The 10710-nt window shown below is 37.7% G+C and overlaps 1 pseudogene across 1 annotated transcript; it reads right to left on the minus strand.

The window, feature by feature from the left end:
* Positions 1-3406: 3406 nt before the first annotated feature.
* On the minus strand, positions 3407-9845 carry LOC144007184 (major histocompatibility complex class I-related protein 1-like; annotated as a pseudogene). The gene is made up of 7 exons (XR_013280112.1): positions 9688-9845; positions 7491-7757; positions 7075-7348; positions 6067-6375; positions 5852-5962; positions 5734-5751; positions 3407-4657 (listed from the first exon to the last, which is right to left on the minus strand). The product of XR_013280112.1 is annotated as a major histocompatibility complex class I-related protein 1-like (transcript).
* Positions 9846-10710: the final 865 nt, after the last annotated feature.

The following is a 10710-nucleotide window of genomic DNA, read 5'->3' on the forward strand; positions in this document are numbered from 1 at the left end:
TTGTGTTTCATGTCAGAGCTCTCAAACTGTCCTACATTGTTGTTACTGTTTGATTCAAGTACTATATTTGTCCACTTGGGGGCGCTTTCCTCATATAAACAGTTCCTTTTGTTGCAGTGCATGTAAGTTTCTTTGCTTCAAAGTGACGAATGAGGCATGTGTGCATTTTATTCCGCCGTTATTGTAGCAATATATTCGCAGTTTGTTGATCCTGGAGACAGTTGAACGCGACTCTACTTGTATGTAATGCACTCTGTCAATAATTTCATTGTAAATAATATTCCAATGTGCAAAGTAGGTCAGGATGTCCACAGGCACTTAGTTGGTTATGCATTCTGTTGGGCACATTATGTTCATCATGTAAAGCTAAATTATCATTCTCACTGTATATGAAGATAAAAGGGATCTACAGTACAGTATATACTTTCCGAAGACATTAATTGTCAAATATGATGCTTTGTTTAGCGACAACATCCATATTCAAATGAACTTTAGCAAACGATGCTACTCAATATGTTTCAGAATGACGTGATTTCCATGGATTACTGTGCGCGACATGTAAAATTTGAATAGCTTAACGATGTTTTCATCCATGACAGGTTCAAATTCTCACAAGATGACTGAAAAACTTATCTCAATGTCTGAAAGACAAATTAATGTTTAACTGTAGCCTATGGGAAGCCATTCGTCGGTTCTCAGCTAACAAATAACAGCGGTGCAATAGCACCCTCTTTTCGTGAACTGCAAGAAGTCCGAATGCGCCAAAAGAAATCACTCAGCGCTCGCATTCTGTCTGCAATATAGAACATCTGCAGACGAATACGTCAATAAATCCCATGCATGTACCACACGCGTGCACGCATCTTTTACTGAGCTATGAAGCAACTTTTCTGAAACGTCTCCGGTTTATTATACTTTTAGGACGTCCACGAATTGAACTACATTACTTGTGCAACCACCAAAACACCATCATGAGCAAACATCGTCAATACAATCATCAACATTCTTACCTGGAATATAATCTTTGGAAATTTACTGGTGGTGAGGTGTCGTAAAAACCCTGAGGAATCGTGTTCCAGAGAGGAGCTGTTCGACGTGGTGAACCATCACTTTGTCTCTTCTTTCTCCTCTGTCAGTCTCGCGATTTTTGCCCACCCACCTTATAAATCACTCCTTCCCATCGGTCTCGTTCTCTATTTTTTAATTCTTATAGCCGTATGACCACCTCTGTGGGCTGATCAATAAGTCTCCAGACTAGTCACGCGTTCTGTCCCTTCTTGTGAATTCATTGAGGAAAGAGAAGCCCGGATCGATTCTGATTGGTTAATTGGGCTGCGTGACGTGGCGACTGCTGCAGCCTGAGCAACGTGTGACAACATAAGATATCGTGGAGAATTCCAGGAATGTTACTCATGCTTTGGAGCAGAACTGAGAGGAGAGACTGCATCATAAAGAACAAATCGTGTTATTAATGATATACAACAGGTGCATCTTAATTAGAATATTGTGGAGAAAATAATTTATATCAGTACATAAATTCAGGAAGTATACAATCCTGAGCGCTTAAAAAAAAAATGCCTGTTTGTTTTTTCCGAATCCACTCGCTTGGTAAATGTAGATTGAAAACAGATTGTTACATTTACCCAATTTTGAGTAAAGATTGGGTTGATGATTGGGTTTGGGCAGGCTGAAATGCTGAAGATGGTCACTATTTTTGACAGGTGTAGGCTACTGAAGCTGAAGGAAATATAATGTAACATTTTTAGAAACCTTTGTGGTGCGTGGATGACCCAGTAACAACAGTGGCTTTGTACATAAATAAATAAAATAAATAAATAAATAAATAAATAAATAAATAAATAAATAAATAAATAAATGTAGGTGGGAGACTAAGGAGAATATTTGTCCATCATTTTCTGACCACAGCCTGACGCAAATTTGGCTTCTGGTTCGAATGAATGAAGTGTAATTGTCCTATACTTCCTGAGCTAGATAAAATACAACAAAATTCAAGGCTAGGTGATGTTTAGCCACATTAGCTAAGAGGTTTCATAAAGCAATGCCAACCCTAATTAGACAAAGTATATCAACCCACTTTTAATGTTGTTAAAGTTTCATATTTACTATGTAAAGTTTGCAAGTGGATGTCCAAAATTTGCTGTTTAATATTGCCATTTAATAAACATGCAATTCTTCCTTCAATACCATGTTTTCTTAAATTCAACATTAAAAATACCGATATGAGAACAGAAAATCAAGGTCTTGACAGCCTTCTTATTTTTGGAAGTAGAAATGGACTGAAAATATACATCAATCTCTTTCATAAACAGAAAAAAATAGGTTTCGATTTTGCACATTTATATTTATGAATATAAAACTTAGCAAGATAAATTAACAGATTAATCAAATAATATTATTTTTCAAACGATCTGTCATAGTTGAACCCCCCCCCCCAAAAAAAACATTCGGGAAAGAAAGCACAAAACTACAAAAGATATTGTCCAAAATAAATTTGCAAATGTCTTGCCAGAGCTTGCGAGCATAAGTACATTTCCAGAATAGGTGCACAAGAGTCTCTGATTGGGAGTCACAGAAGGAGCAGTTCAGATCCGTATCATAGCCAAATTTAACAAAAAATTATTTCACAGGATCACGCTGTTAATGCTTAAATGAGCGTTCAGCCTGGCGATGACGCAACACTCCACTGCAAAGTGCGCGCGTTCGATTTTAATGGGACGTGTGTGCGTGAAAGAGGACGTGATGAGATGAAAAGCAGAAAAAGTGTTTGTGAAACTTGTGGTAAAACAGTGACATCTCCTGGTATTTAGAGGTAACTACAGCACGGAAGCGCTCGTTTGCCTTTCTTAGACATCACGTGACACTAGTGGGCGGTTACCATAAAACACATTTCTATAAATAAAAAAACCCCTTTAATTGCTAAACATACGTCAACGCCACCGCTACATTTGATGTGAAAAGTGGAGCACTGGCTGAAGCATCCAAATCACTTAGTTATTCCCAACTCTATAATCGCTACATTGCAGGCCCTTATGTTTGAATAAAAATGTTCACTGTTTCATGCTACCTGTCAGTCTTATCTAACTGAGCCAAAAGCGGTTTTATCGCCTGGGAAGTCAATGAATAAATCTAATCTAATAAAAGTTATGCAAAAGAGAAAACAGACTGTAATAGTAAAATATAAGCATATCCTAACCCCAATATATGAGTATGGATACAGTTTTTGTAACAACAGCACCTCAACATATGCATTGACAGTATACATGTCTCTGAAGTACGCCAGCTCACCACAGTTTACACTGAGAACTAAAATGGACCTTGGACTTGTTTTGGGACTTTTCTGTTGAATGAAACACACAACATATAAAATACATTAACAGACATTAACTTAATACAGAATGTTCGTTTTATTGCTTGTCTGTACAATGCTATAAAAAAACAAATACAGGGTACTCATAAAAAAAATAGAATATCCTCAAAGTTGAATAATTTCCTCAATTCCATTCAAAAAGTCAAACTTTCATAGTTCATGGCCCACAATTTAAAGGCGGGATCTTCCGTTTTCACTCAGGAAAATGCACTATATAAATACAGGATTTATACCCATGAACACTATTCTCAATCGACTACACCTCTGGGCTTCTGTTAATGTGTGGTGGTGATTTTTTCCTAACCTTATTTTCCTCTTAATAGTACTGTATTACAAGAGGAAAACGAGGGCCACAAAACTGTACAGCAATACAACCACTTGACAGCGCCTCTGCTGGTCACATCCAAGTAGTGCACTCCAGTTTGCATTTCCACGTTTGGCCCTGATCATCTATTTATTCGCCGAACATGTTAAGCCACATTGGAGTGTAATCAATAATGTCACCCTCAGATAAACATACGGGTTGACAGAATTGTTTGTTGGAGTGAAAGCAGTTATGGAATAATATATAATAGTCTTATATGAACAAATCAGTCATTCTTAAGTGTGATAAATGTACCACTATGTGGGCTCCCTCTAGTGGTATGCGAAAGAATCAAATACAAATCAAATTTACCTTTCAAAAATGAAATACAATAAAACAAGTAAAGCAGCTATCCAGCAAAGTGCAATTCTGAAGTACAGATCAGTTGTATTTTAGGTATAAAACATCCCCATTAATCTTGAACTAGATTTTGTTCTTCAATTTAGCAGATTGGGACAGAGTAGAAGCCCTTTTCAAAGTCCAGTTTTGATGGATTTCATACAAACTAAACTGACAGAAAGGTCATACTTAAAGGTCAACACAGAAAGCAGCAAGCAACCCGATGAAAACTCCTCAAATCCCAAACAAAACTCCTCAACCAGGAAAAAACAACAACACTGGAAAGGGACTTAACAGAAACATAGATGCGATAATCATCAACTTGAAGAAGAAAAAAACCCATCTTTGTTTTCAAATGTGATGTGATGAGAAAGTACTCGGAATCTACTTGTGTTGCAACACCAGGAAGAAGAAGAGCAGGGCAAATAGTGCACAAGAATCCACATCTCAATGTTCCTTCAACCGTCCTCACAATCCGAAGATCAAGTGGAGTCCGCGTGAGCCAACTCACTGTGCGAAGGCTGCTGCGTCTCGCTTGGGAACGGGTTCGGAATCGCCGGAAACGGCTGAGGGATCACAACCACAATTCAACCATGAATAAAAAGAAGACACACTCGTGAAAAAGTATTTTTCTGCACCAAGCCATAGTGAACCATGATCCATTTGACCTTGTCATTGAAAACGCTTATTAGCTGTTTAACTGAGATTTTTTTCAATTTATTTTGGTGTCAATTGTACATATAGGTGTCATATTGTATATTCTTTATCCTCTGCGTAGAACTGCTAATATTAGTGCAGTACTAATGAACTATGACGAGTTTAGACATGTAAATTGCAGTTTGACTTCAACTGTCCAAGGTAAACAAAAAAGCTCAACCTTTAAATCCTATCACATTATGTCTTTACTGCATGTTTTAAAAAATATGCCATATTATGGAGAGCTATTTTCTCAATAACTCTTTTACTGCCACACGTTATTTAAAAAAAAACAAAAAAACTTTAATATGACAAAGGCTTTGATCATTTACATCATCCTTGAAAACATTGTGTTTCATCAAATTTCATACAGATTAAGACCATTGAAAAGAGATACAATGCTGCCATCTGCTGGCTATAGATCTTGAGGGTTTTTGATTCCACAACTCATTGACCAGGCAGCACGTGCTGCACTTAGACTGAACCGCCCATTGATTTAAAAAAAAAAAAAAAAAAAGTAGTTGACATCATTTAATGTTTATGGCGGCATACATTGTGATTTTACTAATCGTTATTACACGTTTTTGGCGATCAAAGAGTTAAATTACCTTTACAACCATATTTGTTGCTTTTTGGGAGGAACACTAGAACAGATTAATGGCATTTCCATTAATTTTAATGGAAAATGAGGATTTGTGGGAGTGTTTCAAGTTACGAGCGTGGTCACTGAACAAATTCAACTCATATCTCAAGGCATCACTCATGAAGGTTCACCGTTGACCTCAGCAATCATGCGTACATTCTTATCGAGCTGACTTTGTCCGACTTGACAAGTGAATCCTCGCACACTTTGGTAGCAAAAGCCTCAATCAGACCTTGATAAGACTTTTTAAGACTTGATAAGATTTTTTTGTGGCTCAAGTGAAACAGAAAACGTTTTACTTACAAGCTTGAACATATCTGGCTGCAAGGAAAGAGAAACAAAGTTACATGTACTTTTTGTCACAAATAGTGTAAGGAAAATTCTCATTGGATCTTCCTGACAAATCGATTGTGTCTCTTACCTTGTCTGGTTGTGTAAAGCTTGGCAAGAACCACCATCAGTACTACCACCACCAGAGTGAGGACCACAAACGAGACAGCGATGGCCACCACCTTCTTCTTGTATTCTTCTTCTTCACAAGGCAACAAAGAGAAACACGTGAATGAGGATCAATCACGGCCGTGAGAGCTCTGCAACCAATCGAACGTGTCTGTCAAGTCAGTGCGTGTCGGTCACCTCGGATGGGCGCGTTGCTCAGGATGCTTCCTATCTCCAGCTTGGTGACGATGTCTTCCTTGACGCCGGACAGCTGGAACACACATTCGTACTTGCCCTCCACGTCGGGCGTCACCTCCACTTTCAGGTGGGCCGTGGTCTGGAAGGTTCCGTCGTGGTTGGGGAGGGTCTCCCCCATCTCCACGTCCTCGTGGATCTCCTCGCCGTCCTTCCTCCAAAATAGGGCCGATGCTCTGGGGTAGAAACCCGTCGCGTGGCAAGTGACCGGAGAGGAAGGCGTCTTCTGGAGGAGAGACACCGTGGGAAGCTCTGCACACGAAACCATCGATGGAGAGAACGTGTGAGAGGACAGAAGAAGAGAAGGTGTGAGGCAAAAAAAAAAAAAGGAAAAGTCAACTATGATGGAAAGATGGCAAGAAAGGTGTGATAGGACAAAAAAAATTGGGAAGCATGCAGGTTGTAATGACAGTGACATTCTTGTAGGGGGGATATTAACTCATGTACTCCCAATAACGTGTAAATACGTTTTTTTTTATGTTCTAAGTGTCCCAAAGATGTATTTATACGTTTTTTTTTGTTTTTTTTTATGCTAGAGCATACAGAAGGCTTTGATGCAGCCTCTCTACTGCAAAGAACGGTTGCAGAAATGGTAGTTATTACACAAACGGCCAGCAGGTGGCAGCAGAGCAAAGGAGATCAACCAGGGCCATGTAGAAAAAAAGCTCAATGACTTACAATTTTGAATAGATTTGTGAAAACTGATGAAACTTAGCTGTCTTCTAATGCTAATTGCTGCAAAACGGAAACAGATAGAAACACTTTTTTTTTCCTGATGAAAGAAGAGACTTTAATCTTTCTTATGATAGGTTCCATGTTTTTATAGCAATAAAACACAATATTCTGTGGGCCTTGCAAAATCAGTCCAGTAAAACAGCCGGGAGCGAACGGGATTGCTTCTGTGAAAATGGCTGGGAGTGAATTGAGTTAACATGCCACCAATCAATGTACCTGTTCTCATCAGGAAGTCCCTCCCATTGCTCACATGCTTCTTCAATTCAGCAGGACAAACGTCAGTGAAGACATACTTCTTGTATTGATTTAAGCCGTCCGTATGGTCCCATTTGTTTTTGGTGATGAAAGCTTGTTGATTAGCCGCGATCCATCTCATTGTCTTCATCTCAAATGATATGAAGTCTTCTCCGTCATTAGTGTTCCCAACCATCAACCTCACCAGTTTCATCATTCCATTCACAGCCATGCATCGTCTGGATCATGTGAACACCTGAAAGTATCACACACATGATTAAGTGACAGAATGTTCAGAAATAAGCCAGCAGTCAGTCACGTGTTTATTCGCCGGAAAAAAAAAAGTGCACTAGCACATCAAATACATTTTACAAGCAGAAAGTTGAACGTAAACAAACCTCCTGTTTGGTTGAAGCGCTCTTTAGCAATCTCAATGTTGACTTTCATGACCTTCTCATCATGAATCCTGAACTCTGTCTCTGTCGTCCAGAAGTGTGGATCATCTGCTGTGATTTTGTTCACCCAGTCCTGTTTGGCTTTTGTTTTCCTGCTGTTGCTGTCATAGTGCAAAATTTGAATGCCGTCAACATACGCGGCTGACCAGTACGCTGGTAGCTTTGCAACTTGAGAGGACGTTGTTGTGAAAGTATTGAGCGTGTGAATCGCTGAAAGAACAAGAAAATTACACACATTTTATTCATTTGTTTAATGTTCAGCAATCTCGTTCAATTCATTTTTCAAATGATTGCAACACATGACAAATAATTTCACATTCAACTAAGCACATTCTTTCCTTTTCAATGAATTTGACAACCCACACTCATAATTCACATTATTTTCATAACTTAAATTTGCCAACAAATTTATTATACGCCGTTGTGACGACATAAGCGGGATTTTGTGTGCTCCCCTACTTGACTATTCAATAACACCTGCCTGTGGCTGTACTCGGGCCAAACCATCACACGTTACAATACACTTACAAAGGAAATGAAATTGCATTATTTTTACCATTCTCTTCAATTCATGAACAGAGTCGAACATTAAAACAGAGCTTGTAACTTGCACGCAGCCTGTTTAAATCATTTTCAAAATCAATACAGTACTTTTTTTTTTAACTTTAAGTACCGCTTAGTGCAATTAATTTGCATTGAATTTTTAAGGACTGCTTTTAAACACTAATCAAGGTACAATTTTGATTTATCGTTCATGCGAAATATATTTAAATCAAATCATTAATTGAGTACAGTTTTTTGTGTATTATATTTTAGCAAACTATGGCTTGTTACAATGGCTGACAATAATATCAGTGTACAGTACTTTATAGGGAACAGCTGCCCATCTTGGAAAATTTAATCTGATTTAAAGTGTAAATTATTTAAATGTAGACATCAATTGAGTGAGTTTGTTGTTGGCACAGAATATAAAATGGCTTACAAATTAACATACAATAACATTGAAGCTATAATCCTTACAGTAGACTGTGCTAAATGACTGACACAATACAACTTTTCATTACATTGTTAGCTTTTTCCATTTTAATAGAGTTAATAGAATTAACATGTGTTTTTATCCATCCATCTTCTTAAGCGCTTACTCCTGAAACTATCATTTGCATTTTGTATTCAATTTTGTAAACAACTGATCTTGCTAATAGAAATTCAAAGACATACTGTACCAGCTCATAATTATAAACACAAGGGAGTTAAAGTGTGTATTGCAGTTCATTATTATGAACGCTTAAAAAAATGTGTCTTGTACCTTGCCTAATTATCTCCTTATTTAAGCTTTATGTTTTATATCTAGGGCATACGGATTTCTAAAAAAAAATAAAAAAATAATACATAAAGTGTAAATGGTTGAATGTTATGCTTGTTTAATTTCTGATTTTTCAGAGAATATGACAGATGGTCAAATCAATTTCTTTAACACGCTTTACTTTAAGTATTTAGGTTGTTCAAATACACTTGCAATTGAGTAATAATTGTTTTGTGTATTAATTTGGGTATTGTTTTATTAGTTTTTAACATGCCGAAATTGTTTACCTGTACGTTTGTTACTGCGCATGAGAGAGCAAGAGAAAGAGAAAGAGAAAGAGAAAGAGAGAGAGAGAGAGAGAGAGAGAGAGAGAGAGAGAGAGAGAGAGAGAGAGAGAGAGAGAGACTCTGAAGGAAGAATAACATACTTACACACTGATTATTATTATTATTATTATTATCTAGTCAGTTGTTATTTTAATTGTAGATCATAATACAATATAAATATTGATGTTTGTTGTAATGTTACGCTCTTTTAAATCGCTATACATCTTCATTACAACACTGTAAGTGGGCTGACCTGAACCATGTCTAATAAATCATTTACTCCACTAGACGAGTGTTCAAGTGAAAAGAACGATGCACTCATGCTCAATTGGCCTAAATGTTGACCCAGCAGACAAATGACGAAAAATGAAATGAAATGCGTTGTTTCAATATCAAGCGTGTGAATCGTCACAACCTGATTGGGATAATATACTAAAAAAAAATAAAAATAAAACTAAAAAAAATTATAAAAAAAAATTAAAAAAAATAAAATAAAAAGTAGGCTACTTACCAGGCGTCACGCTGTGTATTTGCACAGCAGCAACAAAGAATACTAACAGATTCATATTCTCAGCAACAAAAGTTCTTTTGCTATTTCACCTGAGCTGGGAATCAAGGCACTTGCGACAACCGGTGGAACGGGTCAAAAAGACAGCAAACAGGGAGACGCTCTTTTAAATGCTTACCACCTGAGCCAATGGTAGTTGAGCCAGGCGATGACGTCATTCTGTACTTCTACTGGGACCCACACCCGTTCGATTTTGACGGCTATGATTCCTTTCTGACCCAAAACGAAATAAGTTCACTTCATCGTGTTGTGTATGTTGCGAAAGCGACAGCAAGTGTGTGTGAGAGGACGTAAAATGAGACGAAAAGCAGCACAATTGTTTTTTGAAGTTTGTGATGAAAGAGCGACGTGTGCTGGTAGTGAGCGGTAACTACAACAAGGAAGCGCTCGTTTGCCTTTCTTAGAAATCACGTGACGCCAGTGGGCTGTTTTGACAGCCAAACGTCCACAAGGCCACTTTGACTGCTATACGTACGTCACGTCGCCGCCATATTCGATGTGGAAAAGTGAAGCAATGGCTGAAGCATTGAAGGCCAGATATATGATTAAGACTGAACTATGTTTTTTTTTTTTAAATTACTTAAAAAAGATCTATGAACTAGTAGTTAACTTCTTGACAGATACATTTAGTTAAAAAAAAAAAAAAAGATCTATGAGCTGAATTACAGTAATTGATTTCAAAATGTGTGAGCTGAACTTTGAAGTAGTTTGTGTAGAAAATGAACTTTCCCAACAATGATAGTTGCAATGTTGCCCTATGATATCTTACCTGGTTATGCATTTTCAGGCAATGAGATCGTGTTACTGCCAGACCCAGCCTGTCAAAACTTTGGTTCGCGTCCTTTCTGAGTATTATTTGCTGATGAGCAGTGAGGACAGCTACAGGAATTTTTTTTCGCTCCCAGTGGCTAAAGGGGGACTTGAATGATGCATGTGGGGGCAGAGAAAATCATTTATAATTATATT

Source organism: Festucalex cinctus, chromosome 19 (genome assembly GCF_051991245.1).
Source record: "Festucalex cinctus isolate MCC-2025b chromosome 19, RoL_Fcin_1.0, whole genome shotgun sequence".
NCBI classification, from domain to species: domain Eukaryota; kingdom Metazoa; phylum Chordata; class Actinopteri; order Syngnathiformes; family Syngnathidae; genus Festucalex; species Festucalex cinctus.